The following is a 16,561-nucleotide window of genomic DNA, read 5'->3' on the forward strand; positions in this document are numbered from 1 at the left end:
AGAAGCAGAGTAAAGGCTGCCACTGTTGACAGAAAAACATAATGTTACAATTTCCCCAAGACATTTCACAGCCTGCTAGATACGGATGGGGCTTTCCCCCCTGCAATGAAGCGTTCCTCCTCTTTGCACTGGTAACCCAAGATATGACAATATGTAGTGAAATATAACATAAACCTATCTAGGTTTATCTCTGATGAGTTTCCCCCCCCCACACACACACAATTATCGTCGCCAAAGACCTGACGACAATCTGTAGAAAAATGTGCGTAAAGGACACGGCTTTGAAGCACCCGTTCGCTTGGGTGGGAAAATGGAGGCAGGGAGAAAACCCTTTCTCTTCAGTCAGCAGTACAAGCGTCGGGGAAATGAACAAACTGCAGATCCCGTGATGTTTGTAATTTGATTTCCATTGTGCAACATTAGCAGGTGAAACATTTTAAAGACCGCAAGAGGGAGGAAAGAAAGAGGGCAGATTTCTAGCTATTTTTAAAAATTGTTGGTAAGATACCAACAACACACGAGGGGACGACACGGCCACCGCATGAGTGTGACACGCCCGAAAGCTGGACATTTTAAAGGTTTTTAGCTTTGCCTGCCAGACGAAGGACATTAGGACGAGGGAGAAGTAAACCTATCTGGGACAGTATCTCTGGAGGACAGGCCCCTGCCGTATTTTTCAAGGCAATATTCCAGAAAGCTTGTCTTGTGGCAAGGGACTTGGATTCTAGAATAGAACTGCTGGTACTGCAGTTTGGGGAGCTATGAACATTGCTACTTTCTTCCTGCTATGTATGACCCCTCAGTGCTAGCCAGGCCTTTTTCATTAGGTGCTACTGCTGCATGTGGTGTAAAGTCGGCTGGCATTTCCCCCCCTCTTGCTGCTGCTTAATATTAATTGCCCACTGAATAATGTGGAGGTCCAAGATGATTGCTGAAATGTAGTCCTCCTCCTTCCACAAGAAGGCAGCCCTGTAGAGAAACAGATCCTTTAGCTTGCTGGCCAGGGCCCCCACTTCAGGCCAGGAAAAAAATTGCTGTTCTCCCTCTATGGAATCCCCCATCCATCTAGACCAGTCTTTCCCAACTTTGAGTCCCCAGATGTTCTTGGACTAAAACTCCCAGAAGCCTTCACCACTACCTGTGCTGGCCAGGATTTCTGTGAGTTGTAGTCTTAAGAACATCTGGGGATCCAGGGTTGGAAACCACTGACCTAGACTGTTCCCTCATTGTGCCCACTATCATTGTGCAGTGCAGGCTTGCACCAGAGCATATCCTAACAGCAAATGTTCAGGGGATTTATAAGCAGCTAAGCCCATGTTTCAACTGGAAAGAACAAAAGTGGAAAAATAATGTCTGGTGTCTGTGCCTGATTCTAGATTTCATTGGTGCAGACAGACATTATTTACAGGTTTTGCTCTCATCCCAGCCTCCTCCCTTCAGAAAAACAATGTCCAATGAGCTGACACTGAAGTTCTCTGCCACCACTACCCTTGGTATCAATATCTTTATGTTTTATTTTTCCAGTAATCACTCCAGGAATTCTGAGAAATATGTTTCACCTTTACTTCTCCCTCTAGCAAGCAGAAATCTACCCTTTTGAGTTCTCATCTACAGAAGTAAATGGAACTCAAAATATGTGGAATTGGATATATTTGGAGCTATCTGAATATTTCATTTTTGTGAATTCTGAATATTTCCAAATCCAAATTATATATCCCTAGTTATTTTTAGAGTCTACTTTGTCTGAAGAAACAAAAGGAGTGGCTGCTATTAATGTCCCTGGAGACTCATGGATTGCTCTGTCATCAAGCAGAGTAAGGTAACCGTCACAGATGGCAGATACTGGAGGGTAGAGAATGATGCTGATGTGTTGCTAAAACACTGTTGTGTATATCACATGACATCCCCAAGGCAGGGGCAAGTGCCTCCCCAAACAAGGAGCTTCACCCACCTCACTTGCCCTCTTCTATTCCTGGTCTATGTCACACTGGAAACATGTTCAGGTAGTCTGTTAGAAGATAGTTTCCAGATTGCTGGATACAGAAGCCATTTATTTTTCAAAATGGCTGTCTCCAGTGGCTCATTTGAAGATGCCAACTGCAATTAAAAATGTTATGATAGATAAGACCAGAGGTTTATTCAAGGTAAGCACTACTTAACTTTTATCCACTTTATACGCTTAAAAAAGTAAAACAAAATGGGTACAGTTTTCCTTTGCATAGATTAACGTCAGATTCCTATTCCAATGTAATTTCACTTCTGCATGTTCTGCTAGTAAACTGTATTATAGTTCCAGAGAGTTTAGATACCTCCAGTAAATACAGTGTTGTTTTTGTTGGAAGAACATGTGTACCTAGAAGATACTGAGTTATCTCCACTGTACAGGATATTGGGGTGAGTTGAAAATTTTAAACTTCATAGCTGAGATTAAACTGGTGTTCCACATGACTTCTTTGTATTAAACATTTCTGGAAATGTTTCTCCTTTGGTCACTTAGATTAATGAATAAATGTTTAGTTTAATATTGACAGTAACTATTTTAAGCTTGGTTTGGACCCTTGATTGATTGTTTCTCAGTTTTCTCTCTCCCTCTTCAGATTTCAGCAGTTTGTGCTGAGCAGGCTTTTAATAATTGCTGATGTTTTAGACATCATGCTTGAATGCATGATATATAGTTACAGTACACACATTTTTTTTGAAAATTCAGTAGGTCCAAAACACAGCAGCCAGGCTGCTAACTGGGGGTGGTCGCAGAGGTCACATAATATCCCCCCTTTATGGTAGTGCCATTTGGCTGCCAATCAGTTTCTGGGCACAATTCAAAGTGCTGCTTCTAATCTATAGAGCCCTAAACAGCTTAGGTCCAAGCTACCTCAAGGAACACATCTCTCTTTATGAGCCTACTCAGGTGATAAGATCACCAGGAGAGACCTTTTTCTCAGTTCCACTATCTTCACAGGTGCCTTTTGTGATGACACAGGAGAGGGTCTTCTCTTTTGCTGCTTCCAGACTTTGGAACTCCCTCCCACAGGAGGCCAGATTGGTCCCATCTTTGCTGTCTTTTCGCAAGCAGGTGAAGACCTTTCTCTTCAGGCAAGCTTTCCCTTAATGACTGGCTGCCTGAGTGGGATTTTGAAATGGATGGTTGTGCCTTCCTGCTTTGAATATGTTTTTGGAGTTGATTTTGTTTACCATTTTTAGTATGGGATTTGTTTGATCCTTTTTAGTACTGTATTTGCATACATACTGTTTTTAAGCTTTAAATATTATTTTTAATGACATAATCCTGCTTGGGTCCTTCTTAAGGAAAAAGACTGGGAAATAAATAAATAAATAAATACATAAATACATAAATACATACATACATACATACATACATACATACATACACTCTATGCATTAAATATATTTTAATTACTCAAAAATAGGTCTTCAGATGCATAGTTTGACTTTAAGTTAAGCTGAAGCAGGTTTTGTGTAATCCATATACTGGTTGATAAAGATTTCCTTGTCCATATTACCCAATAATAGTATTTCCTAATTTGCAGCATTGTGAACCATGGTGTAGTAATATTAATTTCCATACACCAGACTTTAAAAAATATATAATCCTTGGGATAAGTATATGAACAGAATAAGTTAAGTTGACTGTATATGTATAATTTGATTCACAGACAGCAGGATATTTGCTATAGGATCAGTAAGCTACATAATATGGTCTTTATGTGGGAATGACTTCATCAAACTGCACTGAGTCTTACTTTAAAAATGAATAGGCTCTAAAACTAAATAGCTAACAAGTAATATTGAAAAATGGTGGACGTGGCGTCTGTACAGCATCCTTTTATTGGGAGCAGTTAATCATGCTTCAGTGAGCATTCCTTGTAATAAATAAGCAGGTTGTGACATGCTACATAAATCAACATGGTTAAACACAATGTTTCTGCAAATGAACCTAGCATTATATAGCTCTGTGTTCTAGGAATATGTTCTTGCACCATTTCCTATTCAGAGAAAATTCCTTCTCTTCTGATTAAATCATTTATAGCCCAGACCTTTTAAAAATCAGTTAATGCTTTGTATCAACAAAGCGTTTCCACAGTAAGCCAGTCTGTTCAGTGAACTGTGAGCATTGGAGGAGGAGCCTAATGACTCATGAGCCTTTTTTGTTGTAGAAGCCCAGGTGCGTGCCAAGCCTGAGGAAAAAATTCATGCGCTCGTAATCTCAAGAATAGACTACTGCAGTGCTCTCTATGTGGGGCTGCCCTTGAGGTTGATGCGTAGACTACAACTGGTCCAGAATTCAGCAGCCAGATTAATAATTGGGGTGAAGAAATTTCAGCACATCTCCCCCATTCTGGCCACCCTTCATTGGCTGCCGGTTCATTTCCACATCGATGTCAAGGTTATGATGATAACATTCAAAGCCCTAAACGGTTTAGGACCTCGGTACCTAGCAGAACACCTGCTTCCAGACAGATCTGTCCGTATTACCCGTTCTTTACAGGCAGGGTGGTTGAAGGCCTTGACTCCAAAGGAGACCCAGAGGGAAAGAACAAGAAACCTGGCCTTCTCGGCAGTGGCCCCCCACCTGTGAAAGAATCTGCCCATGGAGATCTGCCTGACACCCTCACTAGATGGGTTTAAAGTAGCACTGAAGACTTGGCTCTTCCACCAGGCTTTCCCTGAACATTAAGTTTTTGATATCTCAGCTTCCCTTTTATCATCCTTTTTGCCATCCTTTTCATCATCTTCATAGCCATCTGCTTTAATTTATCCTACTAGCTATTGTATCTGTTGAATGTTCGTAGTATCTTATTTTTATCGTGTTTTGATATTGTGTTGTTTGTTTTATTGTTAGCTGCCCAGAGTGGCCTGGTTGCCAGATGGTGTGGGGTATATATATCCAATAAATAAATAAATAAAGTTGCATCATGCTCATTTTTAATAGTTCATACTGAGTGCAGACCTCATGATTTATATTGTGTTATAGTTTCTCTCCTGAGTGCTCCACACATTTCTTAGTAGATATGGCGCAAACTGCAGGTTTGGCAGTTGACATGATGATGATGATGATGATGATGATGATGATGATGATGATGATGATGATGATGATGATGATGATGATGATGCCAAATGGGTGTTTGGCATTTCCCTGCCCAGCTTCCCAGCCCCACCTTCTCAGTGGGTGCCCACTCACCTGCTCCAAGTGCTGCCTCTTAGTGGGTACCCACTGGACAAGGGAGGGTTGGGAAACTCCAAACATCTGTTTGGCTGAAAAATGAACCAGTGATTAATGCCCATCTCTGTTCCTTAGTAGTGGTGGTGGTAATAACCACTGAGCTTCGGTCCAATCCAAAAACTCTTTACAGTCAATCGAAAACAGATTACAAGCAGATTTCACATGGCACGTGTAGGGTGATCACTCACACATCACCAGAAAAGAATAAAAAAGAGGGCATTTGTATATCCTATTTTAGAGGCACAGATGCAAAATTAAAAATAAAGAGTACCTTGTTACTATCCCCTTTCTCCTTGAATTTTTAGAGTGATGACACTGGACCCATCAAGCATTGGAGGAGGAGCCTAATGACTCGTGAGTTTTGTTGTTGTTGTTGTTGTAGAAGCCCAGGTGCAGTGCCAAGCCTGAGGGGAAAATCCCCAAATCTTTGCCTTTCCTAACTCTGTAACAGCACAAGAGCTTGTTCTGTGAAGTCATAAGGGTCTCCCTGTCTGTTTGATCTTGGCCCTGAAATCACAGGGGATGGGATGCTTCTGACTAGACAACCTATGGTAACATAGCAACTTTCTAGCTCTACCACACTTGCTTACTGCATATTTCCAAGTGAACAGCTATAATGATTCAGGTCTTGGTCCATGTGAAACATGTGATAAGGCATAGCCATCTTCTGAGGACCTGAGGCCAACTACAACAAATCTGTGGGAGAGAATTCTTATGGCTTCTTAAATTCTGATAGGTCCTCATCCTTCATATCCAAGAGCATTCACTAAGGGACAAGTCACAAATTCCTCTTCCATATAAATTGCTTTGAGGGCACACATATTTGACATCCTGTAGCCAAGCAATACTATGTAGGCCATGCTAACTCTAGGTTCTGGAGAAACCTTTTGCAAGAGGTGCTGGTTTTCAGAGGTGTCACTGCTATCTATTTGCTTGTACTTGCATGTCAATAGATGGGTTCATAACATATCCGGTTCAGCATCCTACTCCTTATAGTAACTTTTCCAGTCTGTGGTCCATTGTTTTATTTTCCATATTTTTGGTATATTCTTGTTAGGATTTTGACAGATTCAGTCTCTATTACTTTAAAATTGAAATAGTTTTATTAATACCCTCATCTACTATTGGTGATTTATTTCATCGTAGTGCTTTCAGAGCAGCTTTCACTTCACTTTCTATAACTGCAGATTCTTTGTCAGCTACTGTATAAGTAAACTATTTCCATCTTTATTTTGTCCTGGTCAGAAAGTTTGTTTCCCTGTTGCTTATTCAGCATTCCTAGTCTAGGCTTAAATTTCCATTTGATTTCTTGGATTTTCTGGATAAGGTTTCTTGTTTTTCCCCTTTTCTTCTTTTTGTTTCTTTGCATTGGTGGTTGTAGTAGTTCTCTTTGTTCCTAGATGACACTAGTTCTCTTTTTCTCTACATAACTGTAACAATTAAAGGGTGTGTTATTATTCCCATATATAGATTCATTTCTGCTACATGTCATGTTGATTCTGATGTATGGCAACACTTTTCAGGGTTTTCTAGGTGCAGAATAGAAAGAAGGGGCTTCCCATTATCTTCTTCTGAGGGTGCTCTGGAGCTGTACAGCTTTCCCAAGCTGCACAGGTTCCTCTCCCGAGAGGCAGAATGGAGAATCAGAGTCCTGACATGTGGCTTCACAGCCAGGTGCTTGAGTCACTGAGCTGTACATACGTGCAGTTTGACAACAGAGTGTTCTCCTTAATAAGTGTGTGTAAGATTGTAGCTTGATGTTCTTCTGAAAGCCACAGAACTATATTCTTAAATGATGTTTTGATGAAGATGCTTTTCTACAATAAAAGTGTAGACTGTCTCTGTTATTAGTAGAGGGCTTGTTCCCTTTTCCACTCCACTTTGCACTAGCCCTGTTAAGGAAGCTGTTGAGCAATAGAGAGCCAGTGTGTTGTAACGGATAGAGTCATGGATTACAGTTCAATAGACCTATGTTTAAATGCATGCTTGACAAAGGAAATTCACTGGGAGATGGTAATGGTAAACTACTCCTTGAACAACTCACATACTTTGAAAATAGTTTTAGGATCACCAACTGTTGGAAGTGACTTGGCATTATTATATCATTATCAATAACAATTAGTACATCATTATCAATAACAAGAAATTAGAAAAAAAACAGCCAAAACCCTGCAGAATACTTCTCATATGTTGTCCAAGAGTTGTCCAAGTCTTCAGAAGAAAGACTTGGACAAGGTTCTGGGGATAGAGACCAGAACAGATCTTATAGAAAAGTGAAATAAATTGGATTAAGGTGGGTGCAAGGACAGAATCATGCTCAAAAACAAACTATTATCTTCGGATATTCAGCTGTTTCTTTTTAAAGAAAAAGATCAGCAAGGAAACTGTTGTCACCCTTTCTAGGCAACCTGACTAAAATCGCACCGCTCATATCACGATTTCCCCCCTGGTTTGTTGACATTTCTGATACATGCAAAAAGCAACAATTGCTTCTAAATAGCATGTGCGATGAAATACAAATCTTATAAAAAAGTGTTAAAAGTTCATAATATCAAAGTTCAACTTAATGTGCTTCAGTATCTCATTTTCTAGAATTAAAAGCAGAATATGTATTTTAAGATTTCAGGAAAATAGTGTTTTTCCTATATAGAAGCAGCATAATTAGGGTTTGTGTTTTTAAAAAAAGAGGTAGTCTGGTAATGTTAATCTGGCTGCTTGTCAAATGCTTGTCTATGAGCCAGAAAAAGACCTGGCAGAAATATTTCATTTTTGTACCAAAAACTCTAAAACTCAGTTGATTTTTTGCAGATGATATGAAACTGTTGTCCATTGAAAACAGCAAAGGACAGCTGGGAATAAGTGAACAGTCCAGCTTTCAAACACAATTTATTTGAAAAACCAGCATTGCAATAATACTGCAAGGGGTCATGTTCACTAAAGACAGAGCTGTGACTTTATTTGTTTATTTGTTTATTTGTTTATTTGTTTATTTATTTATTTATTTATTTATTTATTTATTTATTTATTTATTTATTTATTTATTTATTTATTTATTTATTTATTTATTTATTTATTTATTTATTTATACATCCCCCGCCTATCTGGTCAATACGACCACTCTAGGTGGCTCAGTATCTATTCTGAGAGTTTAAAAACCTGTGAAATACCTGAGAATGTACTTAAACAATTTGTTTTAAAAAATAGGAATCAATTTTAAATTTACTAACATAGAGCTTTTTAATTTTAGAGCTTAAGAATTTGCTACTTGGCATCTTATTACACTCAAAGAGCATGTAGTCAGCCATTCATAGGTGACCACATAGAATTGTGACTGGCAACTAATTTCTAACACTATTGTGTCTTCCTACATTTTGCAACAATAATGAGTTTTCCCGCCAGCTTTGTTGAGTTCAAGATGTTTACTGCAGTTTAGCAGCCTGTTGCTACATGGTCATCTCAAGTACTTAAGGGCAAACTAAGCCCCAAAGGCTTAAATATTTCCTATTTGTTTTACATCAATCTGTTTCGTATTTTGTTTGAAAATACTTATTGAAACATATGCAGGGTAGCTAATTATTTAGCTCATAGTTGAAAGCTCTACTGTTCTTACAATTCAGCAAGGGCTGTATAGTTTATTTTCATGATTCAGCCATGATGCTTCTGTTGGTCAAGTGTAAGACTAGAGTAGCTTTCTAAACACTTGCACTACAGACATGCCAAGTCAGATAATTCATTGATTGAGGTTTGCTTATCTATTTTCATTGGTAATGACTCTCCAATGTATCAGGCACTGGTTACTTCCAGCCTACTACCTGACTTTTTAAAACTAGAAAGCCTTGAACTGTTTCACATTCTAAGAATATACAACTGAGCTATTGACTCTCCCAACCTCCCTTCTAGTCAGGACTATTTTCTGGCTGTGTACTTTGGAAAAATTAGCATACCTATGATCAGAATGCGGTATGAGAAAAAATACTTCAGATGTTTTGGACTACAGCCTCAGTTATCCTTAATAGTCATGCTGTTGGGTATGATGGAAGGTATAGTCTAAGCATCTGGAATTGGGGAAGGTGAGCTACATTGTGCCAGTCAAGCATGGGTGATTTGTGCATAAAAATGCGCTTTACAGTACAGGCTGTTCTCACAGCTTTTGGACCTGCAGGTCCAAATGGCATTCTTTGTGATAAGAGATTTACAGTATCCAGAACCCATAAAATGACATATACTGAGATTATGGGCACTGCAGTTTCTTACAGACTGATGAGCATGTGTGTTCAATCTAATGCCTGCATATAAAGTTGATAAATGTACCATTAAGGGATCACTGAAAGTTAGCACTACAGTGTCTGCTGACATTAGCAATCAACAGTTCAGCAGAAGATCTCTGGCCTTGGGCCCCGATCTAAGCTGTGTTGGTAGAACAATGATGACAAAGTGACTCCAGTGCTCTTCCTGTTTGGTGAGTACAGATGATAACTCTGGCAAAATTCTCAGTCAGCACTTTTCTAGCAGCCGTGAATTCACATGAGTAATAAGAATAGCAATTTCAATTCGTTTTACTATAGGACTTATAAAGCGTCCTGGAATGCCTACTCTTGTTATAGTTTTGTGAATCTCATCACAATCTAAAAGATGAACAAATGCAAACTACAAAGTTCTGAAGACCCATATCTGCTTTGAAAATTGTATTTCTCTATGCAGTGTTACCAACAGACTGTCCAGAACAGAAACAGAAAATTTCCAGAGGTTCCATAAACATTCTCAGAAAAGCATCCAAATGAACAGCAGCCAAAATCTTGTTTCCTGCCTGGAGCTAGTATTGTGGTAAAGACTTTAGAATATAATAATCAGAGTGTAGTAATACTACAACATGTTCTAAAATCTGTTTTCTACCTAAACTTCTTTAAGAAAGCAGTCATATTTATTGACAATAGGATAATATAGTAAAATACAAAAAAGTATAAAGGCATACATGGTTGAGACTAGCTAGATCTCATCGGAGCAGATGCCATCTTGCTTTGGTCCCCTCCTCCCTGCCCTGTTGTGCATAGACCATCTCCTCTTTCAGCTCTTCATAAATCCTTCATAGGAAATTGCATTTACAATAGCATTTTTGTTAAATCCTGGTTAGTTCAAACCACAGTTTGCAAAACCACCTTCTATTCATGCTTGTGGGCTATTTTGGAAGTAACAATAGTCAAAGGAGAAATGATAATAGAAGGAGAATCAAATTTAGGTTATACTCAATGGCTTGTTATGATAATAAAATGGGGAAAGATGCAAAATCATGCAAAATCATCTCATTTTTTTTAAAAAAAGGCAGGACATAAATAAACATCCCCCCCCAACACACATAATGTATAGGAACAGAACAAAATTGTTCAGCCTTCACCCAGTTTTTATTTCTGTTAAACAATGCCTACATCATGCCTGATTCCATGACAAGGAATGTAAGGAAACAGACAATATTAGTGAAGTATTAATTTAACTAAAGGGACGTGGTGGCGCTGTGGGCTAAACCGCAGAAGCCTGTGCTGCAGGGTCAGAAGACCAAGCAGTCGTAAGATCGAATCCACGCAACGGAGTGAGCGCCCGTCGCTTGTCCCAGCTCCCGCCAACCTAGCGGTTCGAAAGCATGCAAATGCAAGTAGATAAATAGGGACCACCTTGGTGGGAAGGTAACAGCGTTCCGTGTCTAAGTCGCACTGGCCATGTGACCACGGAAGATTGTCTTCGGACAAAACGCTGGCTCTATGGCTTGGAAACGGGGATGAGCACCGCCCCCTAGAGTCGAACACAACTGGACAAAAATTGTCAAGGGGAACCTTTACCTTTTATTAATTTAACACAATCTTGCAAATCTAAATTAAAAACCAGCAAACATTGGAATGATTAGAAAGAATAACAGTTAAGCATAACTGCTTTTCCCATAGGCAAAGGTGACAAGATACTACTGTATTTCATCTCCCTGTCCATTCATTCTTTGTGCAGAACATTTCGTACTGAAAACTGGGTTCGATTCAGATAAAGGTGGAATGGAAATTGGTGGAAGACACCTCTATATTTAAGGTATGCAGATAACGCTGTGTTGCTGGAAGAAAGCCAAGACGGCTGCTGCTGGCCAGAATGGCCAACACGGCAGCAAGCAGAGATGGGGACTTGAGTTGCAGGACTTGCTGTCAAGTCAGACTTAAGTCACACCCGTGACTCAGCCAAGACTTGACCTGGTGGTTCCCCCCCCCCCCCCCCAATGATTCAGACTTGACTGGCAACTCAGAACCCAACTACCCCTCCCTTTTTCTGGGGAAAAAAGCTTGTTTTTAATAGAGACTCGGGCTAGGGGCTTGGGACTCGGGACTTAGTACTAAAGACTTGGATTTGGACTTGGAACTCAGACCTAAAAGACTTGCCAGCATCTCTGGCATCTAGATGGAAGAATAGTCTGACTCAATAAAAATCAGCTTCATATATTGCCAGTTTGATTTGTAGGGTAGCATACACACAAATGTTTAGTTACAGAAGACTAGCCAGTAGTTTGTTGGGGGTAAGCAGGCTGATTGTGACTTGCCATGTTTCTGAATATACACTAGAGGGGGGCATGATCTGGGGTGCTTGGCTTACATATTGATGTTGTGCAGAATGATACTTGTGGAATGATACTGTAGATCAGGCTTTGAAACCATCGTCACCTGACAGACTTTACTGTTCAAAGCATTTTGGATCAATGCAGTTTCAGGTTGATATAATTATGATTTCCTAACACTAAGCAGGGAAATTTGTCCCAGATACAGAAGTTACAGCCAGGTCAGTTCGACTTGGGCTGCAGACCAGACTGCTAAAAGCATTCTTCTTATAGTGACAGCCTATTATAAACTCCATCCAAATGACAGAAGTGGAGTGAAAAAAAGCAGGATTGCTGAAATTAAATTTGCATTTTGTAGAGATCTCTCATAGGATACAAAATTACTGTTTTATGTCTTATAATTGATTTCCTAATTTCAAGGGAGAATGCTGGCCCTTATGTAGTTAAAATAGTTGCACCCACTGGAGAGCCATCTTCTTCTTAGTTCGTGTCAGAAGCAATCCAGTGGTGTTTCCAGAGTGGAAGCATCAGTTTAACAGTGTGCTGTCATTGCCTTGGGGATGCCCAAATGTGTTCAGAGTCCTCTCATTCATTGGAGAGGCTCCTTCCATATCCCCCATGAGTGACCCTGAAGTTTACAGAATTAGAAATAAATCTTAAGAAAATATCTTAAAGTAGGGGAATCTGAAAACAGCCTAGTCAGGACTCTGTGACACAGAATGTTGAAAGGGGGGAGGGGAAGGAAGATAGAAATCAGTGTGGGACTTATGATTTTGCACTGCAAAATACTGACAGACTATAGAAAGAAGGGGAATTAAATGGAATTCGGTTTTCTGGAAAAAGACATGAGACACTGGCTGGATCCATGATCAGGAGCACTCCCTATGATACATTGCTGCAGGCAAGGTCTTACCCATTTATTTTGTATTTCTGATGTTCAGATTGTGAGCATCACTTCTATTTAAGTATTATGATGATAATAATTACATGGTTTATTCCATTTCTGTTTGTCAAGAAATATTGGCTACAGAAGGAGAATCAAATAGAAATACCATGAGAAGACAAAATTCAGTGCAAAAAAAATGTTAGTAGAGAACTGAGAGGCAGTAGGAAAAGAAGATGACCTATCATGAGATGCATTGACTGCATAATGAAAACCACTGCTTCAGGTCTGCAAGACCTGAGCTGGGTTGTTAATTGTAGATCTTCTGGAGGTCTTTAATTCATAGGTGTGCCATACATAAGATGGAATTTGGTGAAGCAAATGCGTTGTCTCCGACGCATTTTTGGTATCACCTGGCAGGACAAAGTTCCAAATAGAGTAGTCCTAGAACGAGTTGGAATTTTCAGCATGTATACAATATTGAAACAGCGCCGTCTATGTTGGCTTGGGCACGTCGTGAGAATGGCTGATGGTCGGATTCCAAAAGATCTCCTGTATGGAGAATTAGTGCAGGGAAGCCGCCCCCAAGGGAGACCACAGCTGTGTTACAAGGACATCTGCAAGCGGGATCTGAAGGCCTTAGGAATGGACCTCAACAGATGGGAAACGTTGACATCTGAGCGTTCAGCCTGGAGGCAGGCGGTGCATCATGGCCTCTCCCAATTTGAAGAGACACTTGTACAGCAGACCGAGGCAAAGAGGCAGTCCCGAAACAAGCAAAACCAGGGAGCTGGACAGGGGACAGATTGGGTTTGTCTCCAGTGTGGAAGGGATTGTCACTCTCGAATTGGCCTTCTCAGCCACACTAGATGCTGTTCCAAGACCTCCATACAGAGCACGATACCATAGTCTCTTGAGACTGAAGGATGCCTACAACAGGTGAAGCATATTAGTGACACATAGTAGACAACACAGCACCATCCATGCACAAGAGGGGGAGAGCAGCAAACTCAAAAGAAGCCAGACATTTTCTAGGTTAGCTAAATGACATTATTGAGGGGTAGGAAACAACAAGGAGTGAGTGTGGCAAAGGAGCCTTAGAACATTGATTGCCGGAGGACCTGGTGAGTGAGGGAGAAATGGTAATGCAGTGTTTGCAGTCTAAAAAACAGAACTCCATTCAGCACCATTTTGTTGCAGGTGCTGCCAGTTCCTTGTGCCAGCAGACTGAGGCATTACGTCATTCACCCCAATGCAAAAAACTATATTGTTCTCTGGTTGCAGTCTGTGTGTATAAACGTCATCATGAAAACTGGCACCTTGTTAAGATATTAGCACTGTTAAATGTCATCCTAGGACAGAACAGGAAGAGTAAGCACTTGGACCTCCCACTAAATGGGAAGCTTTATAGCCCAAAAAGCTTTCAGCTTCCACACAGGCTGCAAAAGCTATCATTACAATCAGTATCAACTGTTTCTGGCTTATTTTGCATCTGTCGAATGACAGCTGCTTGTTTGTTTCACTCCCTCTCCAAATCAGCATTAAAGTCATCCTGAGGACAACTCAGCTAAAAATCTTTGACCAATGGAATTCGATTTGTCTGCAAAATGAAAATGTTGGACTAGAATGTGTTTGAACCCAATTCAAATGAGGTAGCAATTGATTTTTAGAGCGCGAGGTGCTGAGCATTCAAAACCACGCTTGCTACAGACAGGATAAAGTCTGCCTAAATGGTGCACAATCTCACCCCTCAGAAACTGGCCTTAAAATCTAACTGTGCAAAATAGAGTTGATCTGAATTCTGTTTGGATTTTTTAAAAATCAAGCATTCCCTGCATTCTGATGTTGGAGAACATGATAGAAGGAACTTCAGATTTAATGTAGGAGAAAAATAGTTTAGCTACTGTTAGTAATAGGATCCTTTGGGATCATTAATTCATAGGATTGTCATTAAGCTGGAAGTGACTGGGTGACATATAATGTTGGAGTTTTGTTTACATCCTCATGCTGTCTGTAGTTTGCTTGACCGGCCAGGACTTTCTTAAGCAGGGGTAAGTGTCTCTCTGTCCAGCACTAGCCAACTGTTCCTTCTAGTCTTTGAATTCAAGAAGAGCCTTGCCCCTCTGCTGAGTGCTTTTTCCTTCTCTATACAGTGGGGTCTTGACTTAAGAACGGCTCGAGTTAAGAACATTTTGACTTAAGAACCACTCTCATAGGAAAATATTGACTTGACTTACATACTTAGATTTGAGTTAAGAACTGAAAAAAACCACGTGGGAGGCAGCGAAAATGCAAAATGGGAACTTTCAGTTAACTGTTGGCCAGTGAAAAGGGTGCCTGTCTGCTTCCTCACTCCTCCCAGCGTTTAGAGAGTGGATTGGGAGACAGTCTTCAGACTGCCTGCTACTGTACTGCCTGGACTGTATTTTCCCTGCCTTCCCTGAACCTATCTTGACCTAAGAAAAAAAGAAACAAAATATCCCCCTCCAGTGGTCGAAGGCGGAATAGCAGCTTCCCATTAGTTTCTATGGACGGAAAAGAGCAGATACGGATCAAATGGTTTTCAATGCATTCCTATGGGAAATGCAAATTTGACCTGAGAACTTTTTGACTTGAGAACCGCCTGCCAATACGGATTAAGTTCTCAAGTCAAGACCCCACAGTAGTCAGTTGGTGACAGTTGGACTGTTCGATTGGTTGCTTTTAAATAAATATATTCATGATATTCATACGTGCTCTGACAAGCCTTTCGTACTTCTGGTGGGATCCTGAAATGTTTGTGAATCAGCATAACAGTTACTGCGTGTGTTAAAAATGATGGTTATGCTGTTGCATTCATCAGCTTTTCCAAACTGCACGTATGACGAACATACTGCCTGTAGTAGCATATTTTCATCCTAGACTAACCTCTTTTGTGGCACCGTTGACATTTCACCTTGCTGTCCAAATGCCATTATTAATATACAGTTGCACAGAAATGCATGCATACTTGGAAATGAAATATGGTTTTTCAATAAATAGGTATTTAAAAAAAATAGCTATTGCCCTGTTATTTCATAACATTGCATAATATGTTTTCCACCACTTCTCAGCCTTTCAAGTCTTCAAGGTTCTGGAAGGAGACAGTATTCCATCAATTCTGCAGTTCTGCTAGAAGATTACAGAGGAACAGCTGCATGCAAAGCAAAACATGATCACCCTGTTTTGTTTTTTTAGTGAAAAGTTTAAAACAGAGAAAGAGGATACAAACTGGACAAGCACACTGCCTTTTCTCCAATAAAATTGGTTTTGAAGATAGTGTTAGCTCTCCAGGGGAAAATACAAGTGCAGATCCAACTGTTAGTCCATCAGCATCACTGCTATATTACGTGGGAATGAATTCAATAGAGTAATGCAGCAATTGCTGATAGCTTTTTTGTTTCTCCTGACATCTACTTGACCGAAACTTTATAAACTGTTTATTTCAGAGTGTTACTATAATTGTGATGTTTTAATATTTATGTTTATGTACTTATTCTCTTCCCAAGTAGGACCTGCAACTGAATGTTGGTGTCTGGATTATTCCTTTTCTCTAAGAATAGTCCATTCCATTTTCTCCATCCCATTCTTAAGCCCCCTATCCTAATTTAAAAGTCTTTGACCATTAAGCATGTGCAACGTTCATTAGGTTACCTGCCATTTTCCCTCTTTTTCAAAAAATGTTATTACAATTTGTAAACTTTGGGATTTGGGAGTTCCATCATTTCAGCGCCTCTGGCAACACACCTGGAAAGGATAACATCCCTGTTGAAATGTTGAAGTGCTGTAAAGAGACCATCACCACCAAACTGTATGAAGTATTTCATCTTTGCTG

This window comes from Pogona vitticeps, chromosome 5 (genome assembly GCF_051106095.1).
Source record: "Pogona vitticeps strain Pit_001003342236 chromosome 5, PviZW2.1, whole genome shotgun sequence".
In the NCBI taxonomy this organism is placed as follows: domain Eukaryota; kingdom Metazoa; phylum Chordata; class Lepidosauria; order Squamata; family Agamidae; genus Pogona; species Pogona vitticeps.